The sequence below is a fragment of the Cryptotermes secundus genome, unplaced genomic scaffold (assembly GCF_002891405.2).
Source record: "Cryptotermes secundus unplaced genomic scaffold, Csec_1.0 scaffold1307, whole genome shotgun sequence".
In the NCBI taxonomy this organism is placed as follows: Eukaryota; Metazoa; Arthropoda; class Insecta; order Blattodea; family Kalotermitidae; genus Cryptotermes; species Cryptotermes secundus.
In genome coordinates, this window is record NW_019718290.1 from 314111 (window position 1) to 330384 (window position 16274).

The window sequence follows — 16274 nt, forward strand, 5'->3', positions numbered from 1 at the left end:
TCATATGCTATACTGTGCAGAGTTGCATAAAAAAGGGTGAAGCAGAATTTCCTTCCTCGTTTGCAAATTTAGTCATTTTAGATTTGAAGAACAATTTCAGAAGCGATTTGCTGGTTTGGATTCCAGTGCTCAGGAAATTAGATTGTTTCAAAATCCGTTTGACTGTGATGCTGCAGATGTCCCAAGTCAAATTCAAATGGAAATTACTGAACTTCAGGAAAATTATCATTTTAAAGCCAAATACAGGGAAAGAAATTTGATCGAATTTTATAAATTTCTGAACTCTAAGCAATTTCCAAATTTAAAGAAATTTGCTTGTAAATTTATCTCCATTCTTGGGGCGACATATCTGTGTGAACAAACTTTTTCCCATATGAAGTACATCAAGTCGAAATACCGGGCAAATTTATCCGATGAACATTTAAAGTCGCTCCTTGTGTTTAGCGTTTCAAAATTTGAACCTCAATTTAATCAGATTTTAAGAATGCAAAAAGAGTTCCATCATTCACATTAATTGTTTTATTATAATTTGTGATGAAAATATGAGCATTTACTGCTACTGTCTGTTGTCATTAATATACGATAATTTATTCTGGCGTACTTTGTATTTAGTTTATGAAATCTGTGCTTTCAATAAAACTCATATACCTAGAGTTATTAATTTCTCATTTTATCCGGCCCGTTGAAAGTGCTGAATTACCTAATGTGGCCCGCGGTTCGAAAAGTTTGGAGACCCCTGGTCTAGACCAACATGTTCGGCGGTAACTCTGTTCTGTTTTCTGATGCCGTGTAGTGTGGTAGAAAGCAATAGGTGTTTCTGTTGTGAGGCAATTTTTCGGTTACTTATTTACCAGACTACACGGCATCACATTCAAGAAGACCGTGATTTTATTCGATTTCGGACGCACCTGAAAATGTCACTTGTCTGTTTAAGCCATACCGGCTTATTCAAACTAATATGGCAGCATCTGGCACTCAGCTTCGTTTCAAATGATCTCCATGTTTACAACCAGAGCCCCTGAAAGAGCGCAGAGGAGCCCGAGCCGTTCAAATATTTACGAACTGGTACGAAAACTTCGGAATGAAATGCGATACGTTTCAGAGAAAATTAATTAATCAAAATGCGTTTCCCAAGTCTGATATAGCAAACATTTTCTACAAACACGAAAAAAAAACTACCAGTAAGAAACGGGCTTTCGTTTCAGATAGTGCCCACATGACGAAACTCCCAGATGGAAACAGTACGAATCAATTTGAGTGTAGAGTGTTGAGTCACGGGTTCGAATTCCTTTCTCCAGACAGACAGGGATACGTACCTGATTTTGATGCGTTCGCAATGAAACATTGCAAAACATGTGCCTACTATTATCAGCCTACCTGACCATCCGACATGAGAAAGCAACAACTCGAGAATATCTAACTGCATACTCATGCAATCTGATAATGAGATGTTTTACTGAGCCGGTCACAGTGCCCCGCGGTCACTCGCTCCGCCCGCTCGGACACTGGATGGACGGACGGATAGAGAGCTAGACAAATAGATACATAGAGAGACAAACAGGCATATTAATAGATAGACAGAGAGTTAGAGAGATAGACAGACAGATAGAGGTGTAGATAGATAGAGAGAGAGACAGATGCTTTACTGAGTTACGTCCACACAGTCTTGTTGCGGTTACAGTCGGACACTTTACATGGCGGCCGTTAAGCGGGCCTGGGGGGGCCTCAGGCGCACACTAGATTTTCACCTCACAGAAGAATACGAGTATTTCCAACAAACATCGTACAGAAATGACTCGTACATTTTATGTCCAATGCACTTTTCAGCCGCCCTTTCCCCGTGTTTCTTGATGTTTTGCTTGAATTATTCTTCCCGCTGAAGTTGGATGTAGTACTTTCTTTGGAAACGTCGAATTTTGCCAGGGATAACACTACGTTACGTCCTGGCAATGTGTGTGCAGTTGCCACTGTGACAATGCTGTTGTTTCTCTGCTGTTACAGGCCCCAGCGTTGTTTGTTACGGTTCCTGTGTGTGCCCTTCAGTTGTCTGACCAGACCTCTTCTTGCTGCTGAGTGTGAGTCTGCGGGTTGAAGTGACAATCACCTGACCTCTTCTCGCTGCTGAGTGTGAGTGTGCGGGTTGAAGTGACACACAATCACCTGACCTCTTCTCGCTGCTGAGTGTGAGTGTGCGGGTTGAAGTGACACACAATCACCTGACCTCTTCTTGCTGCTGAGTGTGAGTCTGCGGGTTGAAGTGACAATCACCTGACCTCTTCTCGCTGCTGAGTGTGAGTGTGCGGGTTGAAGTGACACACAATCACCTGACCGCTTCTCGCTGCTGAGTGTGAGTGTGCGGGTTAAAGTGACACACAGTGACCTGACCGCTTCTCGCTGCTGAGTGTGTGTGTGCGGGTTGAAGTGACAAAATCAGATACGCGATCCCTTTCGTGAATTCAGACCCCGAACCCACAACTGCACCGAGCGGAATGTTAGAGGGGAAAAAAGGGCTGGAGGAAAGTGAAAAACTGTAAGGGGAAGAATACAGAAAAAGAGGGGAATAAAGTGAGAAGATGAAAAAATTATGAAAATTATCAGACGAAGACAATGGAGAAAGAGGAGATGCAGAAGAGGAAGGAGAACGAGAAAAGGAGAGGGATATGCAGGAAGATGAAGACAAGAAGCAGAATGTGGAGTAACTGGTGGAATAAGAATTGGGGGAGAGAGTAAGCGGAGAAAACCCAGCCCCAGTGGCACTTCCTCCACCAACAATCCCATATGACCTGATCTGGGACTGAAGATGGGACGAAGAGGAAGGAAAAGGAAAACGAAGGCGAGGGAGAAGGAAGATGAGAGAGTGATAGGGTACAAAAACAATATGGGGGTTTCCTGCGCCTGAACTGTTCAGAGAAGCATCACTGCCACACAGCAACTTCTTCATAATGACCGAGGTCTGACAGGGTTAAGCCAATGTTATCAGTAGCCCCCCCCCCACACTTTGTACGAACACTTTACACAATTCGGAGCGGAATCCGCCATAACGGCGAACGTCAGCATCAATAACAGAGGGCCGTCCCTTTCCCTGCCCTAACGACAATTGATGATCAGATCGGCTTCCCGCGAGATGTGAGCCCGGCGGTACGTAAGAGCGGCTAGGAAGAGAGATAAATTGAATTATCAGATTTCCTGCCGCCATTGCTACTCGCGATGGCGGACCATCTGTCGTGTCGATGGATGGAGCAATTCGATACACGGTCAAACGACAGCCACTAACACAGCGTCCCCCACAGTCAATCGCAGTAGCTCCGTGCTTGATAATCGCCGAGCTAACAAGAGCAGGGATTCAACTTGTGGAGTATAGACCCGTTGCTAAGCACTGAGTCTGTATAAACAGCGGCAGTTGCTAGGTAACGCCCGCAAAAATAGAACGGTGTTTTCTATGTGGCCCGCGCCGCGACCATTGCTATACAACGGCGCGGTAAGGACACCCTTACGACAAGAGTTATTGTTGGACACGGCGTTATGCAACCCGCTTCTAGCAGCTGTAAACAGTTGGATCATAACAATGGAAACGACGGGGTGTTTCCTATGTAGTCCGTGCTGAGGAGTTATCCTGAAGACAATGGTACGACCCAGTCAGAGTCAAAGGAGCCAGAAGCTACCCTTGTGGAGGCGGGGTCGAATACCTCCAACGTGACCCTGCGTGTCGTAGGAGGCGAGGAAAAGGGAAGTCTCAAATGTGTGACAGTAAAATATGGTCGCGAGTCCCAAGGGACTCGAACCCGAGAAAGACTGCGCTGGCAAGGATACAAAAGACAGACCCGTCCTCTCGTCAGGGAGGGCGCCCCACAAAAACAAAACCGTAACTGTCAAAACAGTAATAAATACATGGTCATGGGCCCCAGATGGGGTTCGACTTCAAGACTTACTGACTGACCGTTAGACGCAATGTAACTTTGACTCTGACTTTTGAGCCAGTTAGTTGTTAGCTGAAAGTCGGGCTGTGAACAGAAGACTAGGAGGTTGTTGACCGCCAGACTGGGACCTAGTTAGTTGAAAGTTGAGTTCTGCATAGGAAGCTGTGAAGATAGGACCCGAGCGCGTGAAGCTGAAAAATCTCCACTGTTAGAAACCGTTGCCAGGAAACGGCTGGTGAAAACACAGCATACTACAAAAGGCTTATCGAGTGTTGTGCTGATTTCTAAAGTGTAAAGCGATAGCGCCGTAATTACTTGTAGTTCCGAGTCGTGTGTATATGGTCAATAAATCCATTCACCAATCCACACCCCGTCGAGAGTCACACTAAATCGTGACAATATTGTGATCCTGTGGGTTGACATAGTCTAGCTACTCATACAATGAAGACAGAGGCAGCAGGTTCCTCCGAAACAGTACCCTTACTTACATGAACATGAATCATAACAGCCGTGACTCTGGAGAGTATTGCTGCTGTCTTCTGGAATGTGACGCCGTGTATAGAGGAACATGGCTGCAGCTCTAAGCGTTTGGCTTGAATTCGGAAGGCGTCCGATTCGAATCTCGGTAGGGACACCGATTATCTCGACTGAAGTTTTTGTGGTTATTGAGGAAAATGCCGGGATAGTACCTCAAAATGGTCCACGACCACTTCCGTCCGGAATTTACCTGAGGCTCTTCTTGCCGCGTGCTTGGCTTACGGAAGCAGTACATTCCTGCGAAACGTATATAAACATTTACCAGACTACACGACGTCACGTCCTAGAAGATAATACCGATTACGATTAGTCTTCTGAGATTCGACGCCATGTAGCCTGGTAGAAGGTTCTCTCTCTTACACTGAAGATTGAGCAAGCATATTCGTGCGAAACGTCGTTAACTATATATCATACTACAAGGTGTCACAAAGAGGCAGTAATCTTTGTACTCAGTGCCGCGTAAACCCAATATCCGTCCTCTGATGGTAATTCACGGTGAATTCTTTGAGGAGGTTCGAAAAATTTGCTTAATGACAAAATTCGTAATCTGTAAACTTCTGATATAATGAACGCCACTGGATCAGGAAGGGCATGATTGGCGTGGCGCGTCCCATTCGTGAGAGAGAATAAAAATGCTTATAGAGTTTCAGATGGGAAATCTCAGAAAGAAATTACTTGATAGACTTAATGATATAAGCAATGACAATATTAAAATGGATTTTCGTGAATACGACAATGAAACATCGGATTCCATGTAAGTGAGAAATTCCTCCAAAAATTTTAGCAATCAAATGGTTACAGAGAAGTGAGAGATAAAATAAGAGAGGGATATCTACGTTACTGTATCGATCCCACGGTCCTTCGGGTGTTAACCCATCAATTCGCACTCAGACTTGCTGATTCGTCTGTTACTCTCGCAATTTCGTGTCCAGTGAAGGTGTGCTGACTGCCACGTCCCCCCTCACCCCCGTAAAAGAAAAAGCCATCCTTCAGAAAGTTTGTGGAAACACATGGCAACAGCAGAAGTTCAATACTGCGTCAGAATTTGTAGAAGAGCTCGGCTGCTCTCGTAAGGCCGAGTAACGAAAAATTCTTCAAGAAAAAGTCCCTCCTAAATTATTAGAAAAACATCAGTCTCAAAAAGTTCCTTCGTGCTGATCTGACAAATTTATCTGCCCCCATGAACTGTGATGTATGGAGCCCTGCAAAAGTTGGAATTGCGCTGACACCTCCATCACACACACGCGCGCTTTCCGCGTCTTGTCTGACGGCGAGCATCCTTACGAACTCTCAGGGCTTCTGCGTGTCTGTGAAACGATCTTCCGTTCTGATGCTCATTACGTAATCATTATCATGATCACGATGATGGTTAAAAGCTACACCAACACCAAGAACAGCAGCAACAGTGGCAACAGCAGTAACATCAACACCAATTACACTGATAAGGGTAACCAACAAAAATAAACACCGACCCTAGCAATACTGGCAACAGTAATCAACAAAAATAAACACCAACAGCAGTAACACCAACAACACTAGCAATACTGACAACAGTAACCAACAAAAATAAACACCAAACAGCAGTAGCTACATTACGTAATCATTATCATGATCACGATGATGGTTAAAAGCTACACCAACACCAAGAACAGCAGCAACATCAACACCAATTACATTGACAGGGGTAACCAACAAAAATAAACACCGACAGCAGTAACACCAACAACACTAGCAATACTGACAACAGTAACCAACAAAAATAAACACCAAACATGAACAACAGTAACGCCAACAACAAACACCATCATCAGCTACAAACATCAACAGCAGTACCAACAATGCCAGCAGCCACAACCACTACAATGAAAATCTATTGCGCATATATTTGCGTGTCGATTCAACAAACAAACGATGGAGTAAGCTGGCTCAAGGGGCAAAGTTTGTAACTCAATCTGGAGATGACTGAGTCGAATCTCGGTAGGGGCACTGATTACCTTGTGCTTTCTTTATGACGTTCGTCAACACCTTCGGTATAATGGCGGGAAACATGCCTTAAATCAGTTCATGAACATTTGCTTCCACATCGTTTCCAATTCATTCGATGCTGTATTGTCTAAGCTCCTTACAGAGTCATCAGACAAACTACACAGATACAAAAAAAAAAGCAAACAATATACATTACTATTTGAATTAGTGTTCTCAGGAGGACCACGAATGCCGACTGTTTGAGTACGAGTAGTAGTAGTAGTAGTAGTAGTCGTGTAACAGGATTCTCGCGACCCGAATGTCAATTAAGAAGCTATAAGGCGTAAATTACGAAAGGATCGTGCTGTTTCTATCCGCCAATTTTTAGTGTTTCCATCCTCGCTTTTGAAGCAAAACAGTGGAACTCAGCCCCTCCAGTCCAACAGGACTTTACTGGATGTACTGAGTGAACTCCTGTACGTAACACACGTGGCCTGGGAATCACTACACAGCCCCTTTATGCTGAACCATCTTTCCATTCAAACTCAGAGAAAAACTCGTCACTTGTACGTGTATAATGGGGATTTCTCATGCGAGCCTCCATTAAGGCGACTGCTGCACAATTAGCTGTTATTAGGGTCAATGAACCCGATGTGTACAACTGGGTGTAGTGTTCTTTTTTATTATTATTACGGCACATTCCTTGCCCTTATTAACACTCACTTGACCTGATTTTATGTGAGGTCATTCCCACTGGCTTGTGCATTCATACAAAGGCCCATAAAGAACTCACAGATGAATGTAAGTCCGTAAATGTGTTTTATTAATGAAGCAAACACGAGACATTTCCATACGTCACACAACACATGGCGCCACACACTGGCCACGGCCGCTTCGCTGCTGCATATCAGTGACAGTGGCGTTCCATTCGGAAATCTAACAACTCGTACCCTCAGATACAATTTCTACGGATATCCCTTCCTTTCATCCACGATTACACGTCACAACCCGACACTGGAATCACGTCTTTCACTGAAGGTGCAGGCTATGAACTTGTATAATGTTCGGAAGGGCAACTTAATAGAAAAACATGATGATGATGGTGGTAATAGTGCAGAGGTGTATAACTTTTTCGGCAAAGGCCGTTACTGTAATATCGAATTGCGATATTTTTAAATGCCCATTATCCTCTACATACATACATACATACATACATACTCAGGTTGTACATAGCAACGGACTGTCGAACGATAACACGTTGCATGGGCGTACTAGGTCCCGAACTAAGGGTTTGTTTTAGTGTATCCTATGGATATGTGAAGTGTAGTGTGCTATATGGAGGGGGAGGTATATAATTATTTGTGTGTATTATTCGTGGGAGATGGCGTTATCATTCGATAACGTGTAGGGCTGGAAAGGAATGAGAGAAAGAAAGCAGGGGAAGATAATAGTAAGGAAGCTTGCGTAACGAGCTGTGAGACTATCCGCTGAGTTCTCGGCCGGTGTTACAGTAGTGCTTCTATATAATCGGGAGCCCACGGTCTAGATTACCTTACGTTTCCCGAAAAGAGAGCAAATTGCCTATATGTAGGGCTCCGAACGTCTAGATGTACAGTCCTCAATAAAACTGCCTCTGATTGAACAAAGTCCTGTCATCTTCACAAAAAGCCTCCATATTCTTCCTGAACAAAAGGATACCAACAGACGTTCCTTCCCGCACTAAGACCCTCTCTTTCTGATTCCAAAGTTTCCGTACCAGAATCCGTTTTGTTTTATATAAGTTTCTAGATGGCTGAAGGCTGAAGTTTTTTCAGGTTATCGGTCCTACGGGAACTGAAATGGACAAGCTCAGACGCATCCCCTGGGAGTTCCACTTCACGACAGGACATGTAACATAACAGCAACGTACGGCTGCGGAGTATTAGAGAGATGAAGCTTTATGATGCATCGGCGTGAAATGGGCTTTCCACAATGTTATACCAGTGTTTAGGGCGTCTATACATACCGCACCCCGGCGGGGGGGGGGGGGGGGGGGGGCGTCATCCNCGAAATCGGAGTTTAGGCAAAGAAATTGGAAATCGTTTAAACGCAATACCATAACGCACATTTCCTCTCGAACTTTTATGGCCATTTTGGAGGGGGGGGAGAGGGGCAAGAACTTTAAAAACATTGTTATCTTCGACCCCATTTCATTCTGTCTCGTGCATCAATTTATTTCAGGGTGGTACTGTAATCATCCACAGGGCTCGATTAAATCATCATAATCCCCCCAATTTCTAAGGTTGTTTTGACGACGTCTTTCAAAAAGTAAACTGTATACAGTTGTGGTCTAATTGAGGTATTGCCCAGGAATTTGCCTGGAGGGAATGAAGAAAACCGTGAAAAAACTTGTCAGGATAGCACTGTTCCTGTAGAGATTCGCAAGAACACTGGGAATATAAATATAGAGTGTTACTGCTATACTAGCCTGCTCAGTATCATAATTATCACCTCTTTCTTAATTTTAAAAGGTCAAGAAGTGCAAGTTCAAATTACAGAATTACTTCCACCAATATCCGAGAGTGTCATTTAAACTGGTGGGCTTCTAGAGATGGCCAGAGATATCAGAGAGTGTTGCTTTAAACTGTGGGGCTTCTAGAGATGGCTCACAGATACCAGAGAGTGTTGTTTTAAGCTGGTGGTCTTCTAGAGATGGCCCAGAGATATCAGAGAGTGGTGTTCTAAGCTGGGGGGCTTCTAGAGATGACCCTCAGATAGCAGAGTGTGTTATTTTAAGCTGGAGGGCTTCTAGAGATGGTCCAGAGTTATCAGAGAGTGTTGCTTTAAACTGTGGGGCTTCTAGAGATGACCCACAGATACAAGAGAGTGTTGTTTTAAGCTGGTGGTCTTCTAGAGATGACCCAGAGATATCAGAGAGTGTTGTTCTAAGCTGGGGGGCTTCTACAAATGACCCTCAGATAGCAGAGTGTGTTATTTTAAGCTGGAGGGCTTCTAGAGATGGTCCAGAGTTATCAGAGAGTGTTGTTTTAAACTGTGAGGCTTCTAGAGATGGCCCACAGATACCAGAGAGTGTTGTTTTAAGCTGAGGGGCTTCTACAGATGACGTATTAGTGTAAATTGAACACAAAGATTTGACTAGTTGTCACAGGGAGCGGATATAGTTAAAATAATTTTTCCAGGAAAGATTTCTCTGCAAACTTTTTAAACATTTGAAAGTCATCGATTTAGAACATTTAGAAGAGTCCCAGACGGATAAGTCCATACAATTTGTGTTTATCCATCCGGACTTCCGGTTTGTATACGTCAGCCATGCATCTGTTTCCTATGCCTAAGTCCGAATACACTGACAAACATGGTCTGCTTGTTCTTCATAAATAATCCATACATTTTGGATTTGATGTTCTGAGAGCAGTGGCTATGAATACTATAGCCTGTGATGTGATGCCGTGTTACCTGGTAGAAGTTCGCACACGTTTTAGGATTAAGCTGCTTACGTCTTCTTCGTCAGCTTCCTTAGTGTCTAGTATAATTCTGATCCTGAGGAAGGAGGGAGTGGGTAGACTTCTACCTGACTATACGGCATCGAATGTTACAAGCGTTCTTTAATCAATAAATGGTTTTCTGAAAATATTCCAGGAAAACAACAGTGATTTTAAAAGCGAAATACAGCGTACGTAGAACCGAAATGTGTTTACGGTCCTGGTCCCGTTTTCTCTATTTATACTAACAATATAGGATTCTCTCGCAAGGCGAGTGAAGAATCGTGTAATCCTAATAAGTTTATTTCACCCACACGAGCAAAGAGTTTACGAAGTAGAAGATGTCTCTATATAGACTGATACACTTTCCAGGCTTCGAGGAAGATCTGGGCCTTCATGCGTGAAATCTTAGTGTCACAAACGTTCCTTACAGCCGAATTTTCGATAATTGCATATCTTCCTCTAGATGGGGGACAGTCAACTGTATGTCCGCGGGAACCCCGTGCCCTCGGAAGGGTTTCAGGCCACCTATAAAAACTGCAAGTATTCGTAATAGTTTCTTAAGTTCATACTCATAGCGTTTCATTTTCTGGGATGTCATTCCATGGCTTTACAAGCCAGAGAACCGAATACCTTATAGAATAACTGTGTGAAATTTGAAGTCACTAAGAAGAGTGATATCTTGTAGAAAATGGCGCCGTTTAGGCTGGTATAAATTTACCAGACTGCGTGGAGTCACATCCCAGAATATGGTCCTCTTTATGATTATCAATAGCTTCGAAATTACTGGAATTTTTTAAACATTTTCGTAGGCAGATATCCAAAAAGCCTAGGGGGCACGCGGTAGCGTAGTTGGTTGAGGCACTATGCTTCAAGCTGGAAGGTCGCGAGTTCAATTCCCGAGGTGTCTGAATTTTTCAACTGATCTAATCCTTCCGGCCGCGCTATGGCCCTGAGGTCGACTAAGCCTATAACAGAAATGAGTACCAGGAATCTTCTTGGTGGTAAAGGGTGGCCGGCACGTAAGGCTAACAACCTCACCGCCGACTGTATAGAAAAGTGGGAACCTCGACGTCTCACAACCCTATAGGCCTCCACGGCCTGTTACAGGGATAGCTTTACCTTTTTACCTTCACCATAAAGCCCTTCTGGTGGAGAGCAAGAAATCGACAGAAGCAGGCGTCAAGCTGAAGAGGGCTTTTCGTCTGCTTCTGGTGGCTTCTTCCCCGGATTATACTTTGACCTTGAAGAGAGAAAAGATAATATCCTCCGAAACGTTATTCTGTCTCCGAACTACACGGCGTTACAACCCAGAAGACCTCTGTGAGAACATCGAATGCCAGACACTGTGTACTGTGTAACATCATGATAATATTGGAGAGACAAACGATTTTAGCAGTCACTGATTAACGAGAATCGCGGTGTTTCGTGAAGTTGTAAGACTCTGTGAGGTGTTGGTAAGTTGCTGTGTCACGAAGTCTGCGTACAACGCGCTCATCAACACCGAATAAATTGGCGAGATCCACTTTCAAAGAGAGCTTAATTAGAAACCTCCCTGCAACTCCCAGCAGACTGAGCATGGGTCATGTAATGTGGTTCCAGACCTTGCCGCGCTCACCACAGCGCCACTCAGCACTTCCACTAAGAATCCTTACACAAACACCTACTCTCTACTTGAGTACAGTAAGGTACTACTCTACAGCTCTAAAGATGGAGGCAGTACGTTCCTCCGAAACGTCGTTAAAGTTTGGCCAGACTATACGGTGTCATATCCCACAAGATGTTACACTTAACAGTTATCGGCCAGAGAACTTAAAATGCAACAGCCAACAGTTCAGGAATATGTAATTGCAATACATAATTAACCCATTAAGTAGTCTGTTTACTTACTTAATCCGTTCTTCTTATATCTTCACGGTGTCGAGGTTGTTTTCTTATATTGATCATTTTACAGACAGTAGGGCCCCTCGGACGAGTGATCAGTTCGTCGCAAGGTCTCTACCTAAACACAAGAGAACACAAACACATACACATGCCAGACATCCACGCCTTTTGTGGGATTCGAACCCACGATCTCGGTTTCCGAGCGAATGAAGACAGTATATGCCTTACACCACTCGGCTACCGTGACCGGCCTAATTAAGTAGCAGCCAACTAACTCCTCCACCTGCTCCTGCCTTAACACGGTGAAGAGGATTGTGTGCCGTGATCACATGGAGACTATGCTAGCGGCAGTGTAAGCTCCGGGTAGGGCCATTCGGGCTTGACAGGCCGAACAAAGGACCCAGAGGTCGGGGATTGGGAGTGCGGCAAACACCATCACCTCGGGAAACAATGCAGGCCTATGTTAAGGGGCGTAATGATGTTTGAAGAGTATCGAATGGTCATCTACCATAAAAGAGACCAAGGTTCGTGGAGAAAACCAGAGGCAAGGAGTAAGAAGTTGTCTTTCTTAAAAAAAAAAAAAAATATCTGGGTTACTGTACGTCTAAAACGTCACACCTTCAGCAGGCATGTTACGGAGGGAAAGACCTGTGTGTTAAACGAGAATTCCAGTATGGCGGTTCTGGTTCGCATCGCGTGTTGAAAATATGATCTACTGACTTTCTAAAGGTGATGTAACCCTAAATATGTTGCCTTTCCAGCCGCTATGAGACCCGCAGGTTCATTACCGCGTTCACAAAAGCCAGCCCACTTGATCCCGTGCTGAGACAGCTGAACCGGGCCCGCGTGTCCTCGCGCGCCACGCTCTGCGAACGGCAGGTGGAAGAATATAAACGCATCAGTACGGGAATCACGCGCGTTCTGCCAACTGCGGCACGTCTCATCATAAACCGTGGGATTGCGCTGAAACATGACGTTTAAATCATATAAAGTGTCTCTTCAGCAGTCAGAAGAATGGACTTGCCAAGCCAGCACCACTCCTTCAGATAAATTCTGTTTCATTCCGAGATCTGCCGTCCTCACGACGGCGGTAAGAACCTTAGTTCCTGTGACTTTCTGCATCGTGTCATCGTGTAGCCTTGTAGATGGTTACCGCCGTTTCGGAGACACACACTACTTCCATTTTCAGTGCAGAAGCGAAGCAGCTCGAACCACATAAGTTGGCAAGTCTTGGCGTCTTCTTTTGGGAGGGGGTTACATCACGACGCTGTCAGTCGCTAGACGCGTCTAATGGTAGGACGAATTCGAAAGGAAGCGGTTGTGGCCCATTTCAAAGTGCTAGCCGGGAATTTGTGTAGAGGGAGTCAGGAAACAACCACGATAACCAATGTCCTGGCCAGGGTCTGAAGCAAGACCCTCAAAAGTACAGGTCCTGAAGAGCGTTACCGCTATAGCAAACCTGTTCCGTGCCTCGGGTGTCGAACCCCTTACAGCCCCATCAAGAAATCACTTAATCCTACAATTATATTTAATATAATGAATGTATCCGACCGCATCACTCACTACACAGCACGGCTGCTCAAGGCCTATACTCGTATTCCTCACTGATCTTCACACACAGGCAGTTCGTTGCACTGCGAAAAGAAACTGGGCAGTGGCTCCAGCTACACTGTGGGGGTGAGGGAACGTGCCGGCCTATTATAACCAATAAACGACCTAAATCTGTAGCGCAGTTGGTTGAGGCACTACGCTACAAGCTGGAAGATCGCGGGTTCGATTCTCGATGAGGTCATGACCTAATCATTCCAGCCGCACTATGACCTTGGGGTCGACACAGCCTCTAACAGAAATGAGTACCAGGAATCTTCCTGGGGCTGAAGGGCGGCTGGCGCGTAAGGCTGACAACTTCACAGCTGTGAGCCGATTGCTCTAGAAAATGTGAGAGGCTCGACGTCTCACAAACCTATGGGCCTCCACGGCCCGTTACATGGATAGCTTTACCTTTAGCTTTTCCACGACCTAAATTTTGTTGAGGTATGCCATACCTTAAGTAGGGAACCTGACAAAGTCCTGTGTCTTCAACACGATCTCTGGCGTAGCCACTGCGGTCCCCATTTGCGTTGAAAATGGGATCTCGTAACTCTGTATTAATGACGTAACAAACTGAGTCACTTTCTTATGATGACGAAACCTCAAACATGTTTCAGACAGAGATCTTCTATCTGAGTCAGTGGACTCGACAAAACCCACTGCGCATTCTGCTGAGAACAGCCCGATCTAACTGCACGACCCAAAAAGGTGTACAGAAGAGAACTTCTGTGTAAACGCTTGCTTATTAATCATTTTCATTTCACGTTCCGCGTTCAGTTCCTAGACAAGTTCTTAAAGCCCCCCCCCCACAAATTAAAAATGCAGAGAAATGCCTAATTCATAAACTTAGTCATGTTTCCCCCCTTCCTCTCATCTGTTATTGCGAAGCAAACATTTTTGATTAAATATGCTTTATACCTTACTACACCCATTAAATGTCTTCATCACGTAAGTCGTCCTTTTATTGGTCTAAGAAAATATAATTCCTACCAGTGTTTTATAGCATTACATTGAGTTTACTGCCAACGAAGCAGTAAAAAATACACTACAAATTGCATTTAAATTAAATTTTAGTTTTTTTTCCATCCCAGACATTTCTTCTCTGCTCAGGAATGGAAGTAATATGAAGCAATGTCTCTGTGCAGATCTACCCCTCTGAGTCGTGCCTATGTGAAGCACTAGCACTAAACGTCCGAGCAGCGTGACGTAGATCCTTACGGGCCTTAATAAAGCCATGGTGAACCTTCTTCAACCTTATTGGATAGTAAACTTATGTAGGAGCTTTACTCTGCAATATTTATAGAATACGGGAAGAAGAGCCATATAAAAATATGTTTGGTAGGGTGAAGACAGGGTAGAGACGGGCGGGCCGGGCCCCATTATGTGTAGGTACTGAGCCTTTTGAAGTCTCAGATGTGAGAGGCGTAAGAGAGAAGGGCGCTGAAACGAGAAAAATCACGGGAGATGTGAGAGACAATTTACTTTTCTAGAGAGAAAAAGCATCATTTTATTAGAAGGTTCACAGGCTTCGCCCGCTCGTCCTTCTGACAAGAGCACTATGAAAACTGAAGGCGTTAAGATGACTCGAGACTAAGGCCTCGGGATTCTAATTTTCGAAATTAATGGCGAATTGCATACTCTGGTGACCTTTAGATGGGAGGGTTTTATTCTTGATACATGTAAATTCTGAGGGATGAAGATAAATTGGAGGGGAGGGTGACGACAGTAACTACATTACCGGATTTGAAGGTTCGCCGGCAGGGCTCACTAGTCCTTCGTGTAAAATTTGTAGGGAAAGATGGTAAAGCGTTGGGATGCGAAGAAGGTAGAGCGTTAGGAAGTGGACATACACGTATTTATGAGTACGGGACAAAAGTTTAACAGGGGCTTTTCTTGCCTCCGATTGGAACCGTAACATTAACGTCGACAGGGCTGCCTTAGGGTGAACTTTCGATTTAATACTGGGTGGGCTACATCAGGGAGAAATATTAATGTCGACATAGGGAGGGCTGAGTAAGAAGTTTGCAGTGCAAAGTGGAATAGGACTAGTACCAATTCGGCTTCTGCAACAGCACGGAGAAACACCAGGGAAAACTTAGATAGAATTAAAGCCTGAAGTTCATATTCAATAGTTCAGTTTGTACCTCACATGAAACACATTACGTCACCACTACAAAGCCCAAACGGTTAATGGTGTTTAGGGAAACAGTCGCTGTTTATTGTGAGAACGATATGAAACACACAAATAATATAGAGATTCAGTCCGTACCTCACAGGAAACACATTACGTCTTCGCTACAAAGCCCAACCGGTTAATGCTGTTTAGGGAAACCGTCGCTGTTTATTGTGAGAATCATATGCAACATATAAATACATTCTGTGGGCAGAATGCTGAGTTCCTTAACGTTAAAGCAAGTGGTACATATAGTTACCACTGTATTTGAAGGGTTTAAGGATAATATTGCGCTCAGGGTATAGTATCTCGACACACGATATATTTTGTCGCCCATTCTAATGATCCCCCACGCCCCTTCTCCATTCTTCCTTAGTACCAAATGTACTCCTCCCTTCATGAAAGACCACGCACATCACCTAACTTCAATTCGACAAATTGCATTCGACATCAAAGCTAAACGCTGTCAACACATAATGAATTCCGTTTGGGTGATTTGATTTGCCTAGATTATTACGTAATGCATCCCGTGCCAAACTAATAACAATTGTTACACATTGCCTCAGGCAAAACAGGCTAAAATGGCGTACAGGCAGATTTGTATCACAAATATAGGAGAAACATTCGGCATGTGAATATGACACCTATAACCCTCTGTAGCCTAAATGAAGTAGAAAGCATTTGGACGGGAACGGCTGTGGGGCTAGTAGACGTATTATCCTGGCATTT

General features: G+C 44.3%; 1 protein-coding gene across 5 annotated transcripts in view; it reads right to left on the reverse strand.

The window, feature by feature from the left end:
- Positions 1–16274, reverse strand: part of LOC111875779 (Krueppel-like factor luna) — a 284213-nt gene that overhangs the window by 33269 nt on the left and 234670 nt on the right. The gene's annotated exons all lie outside the window — the stretch shown is intronic.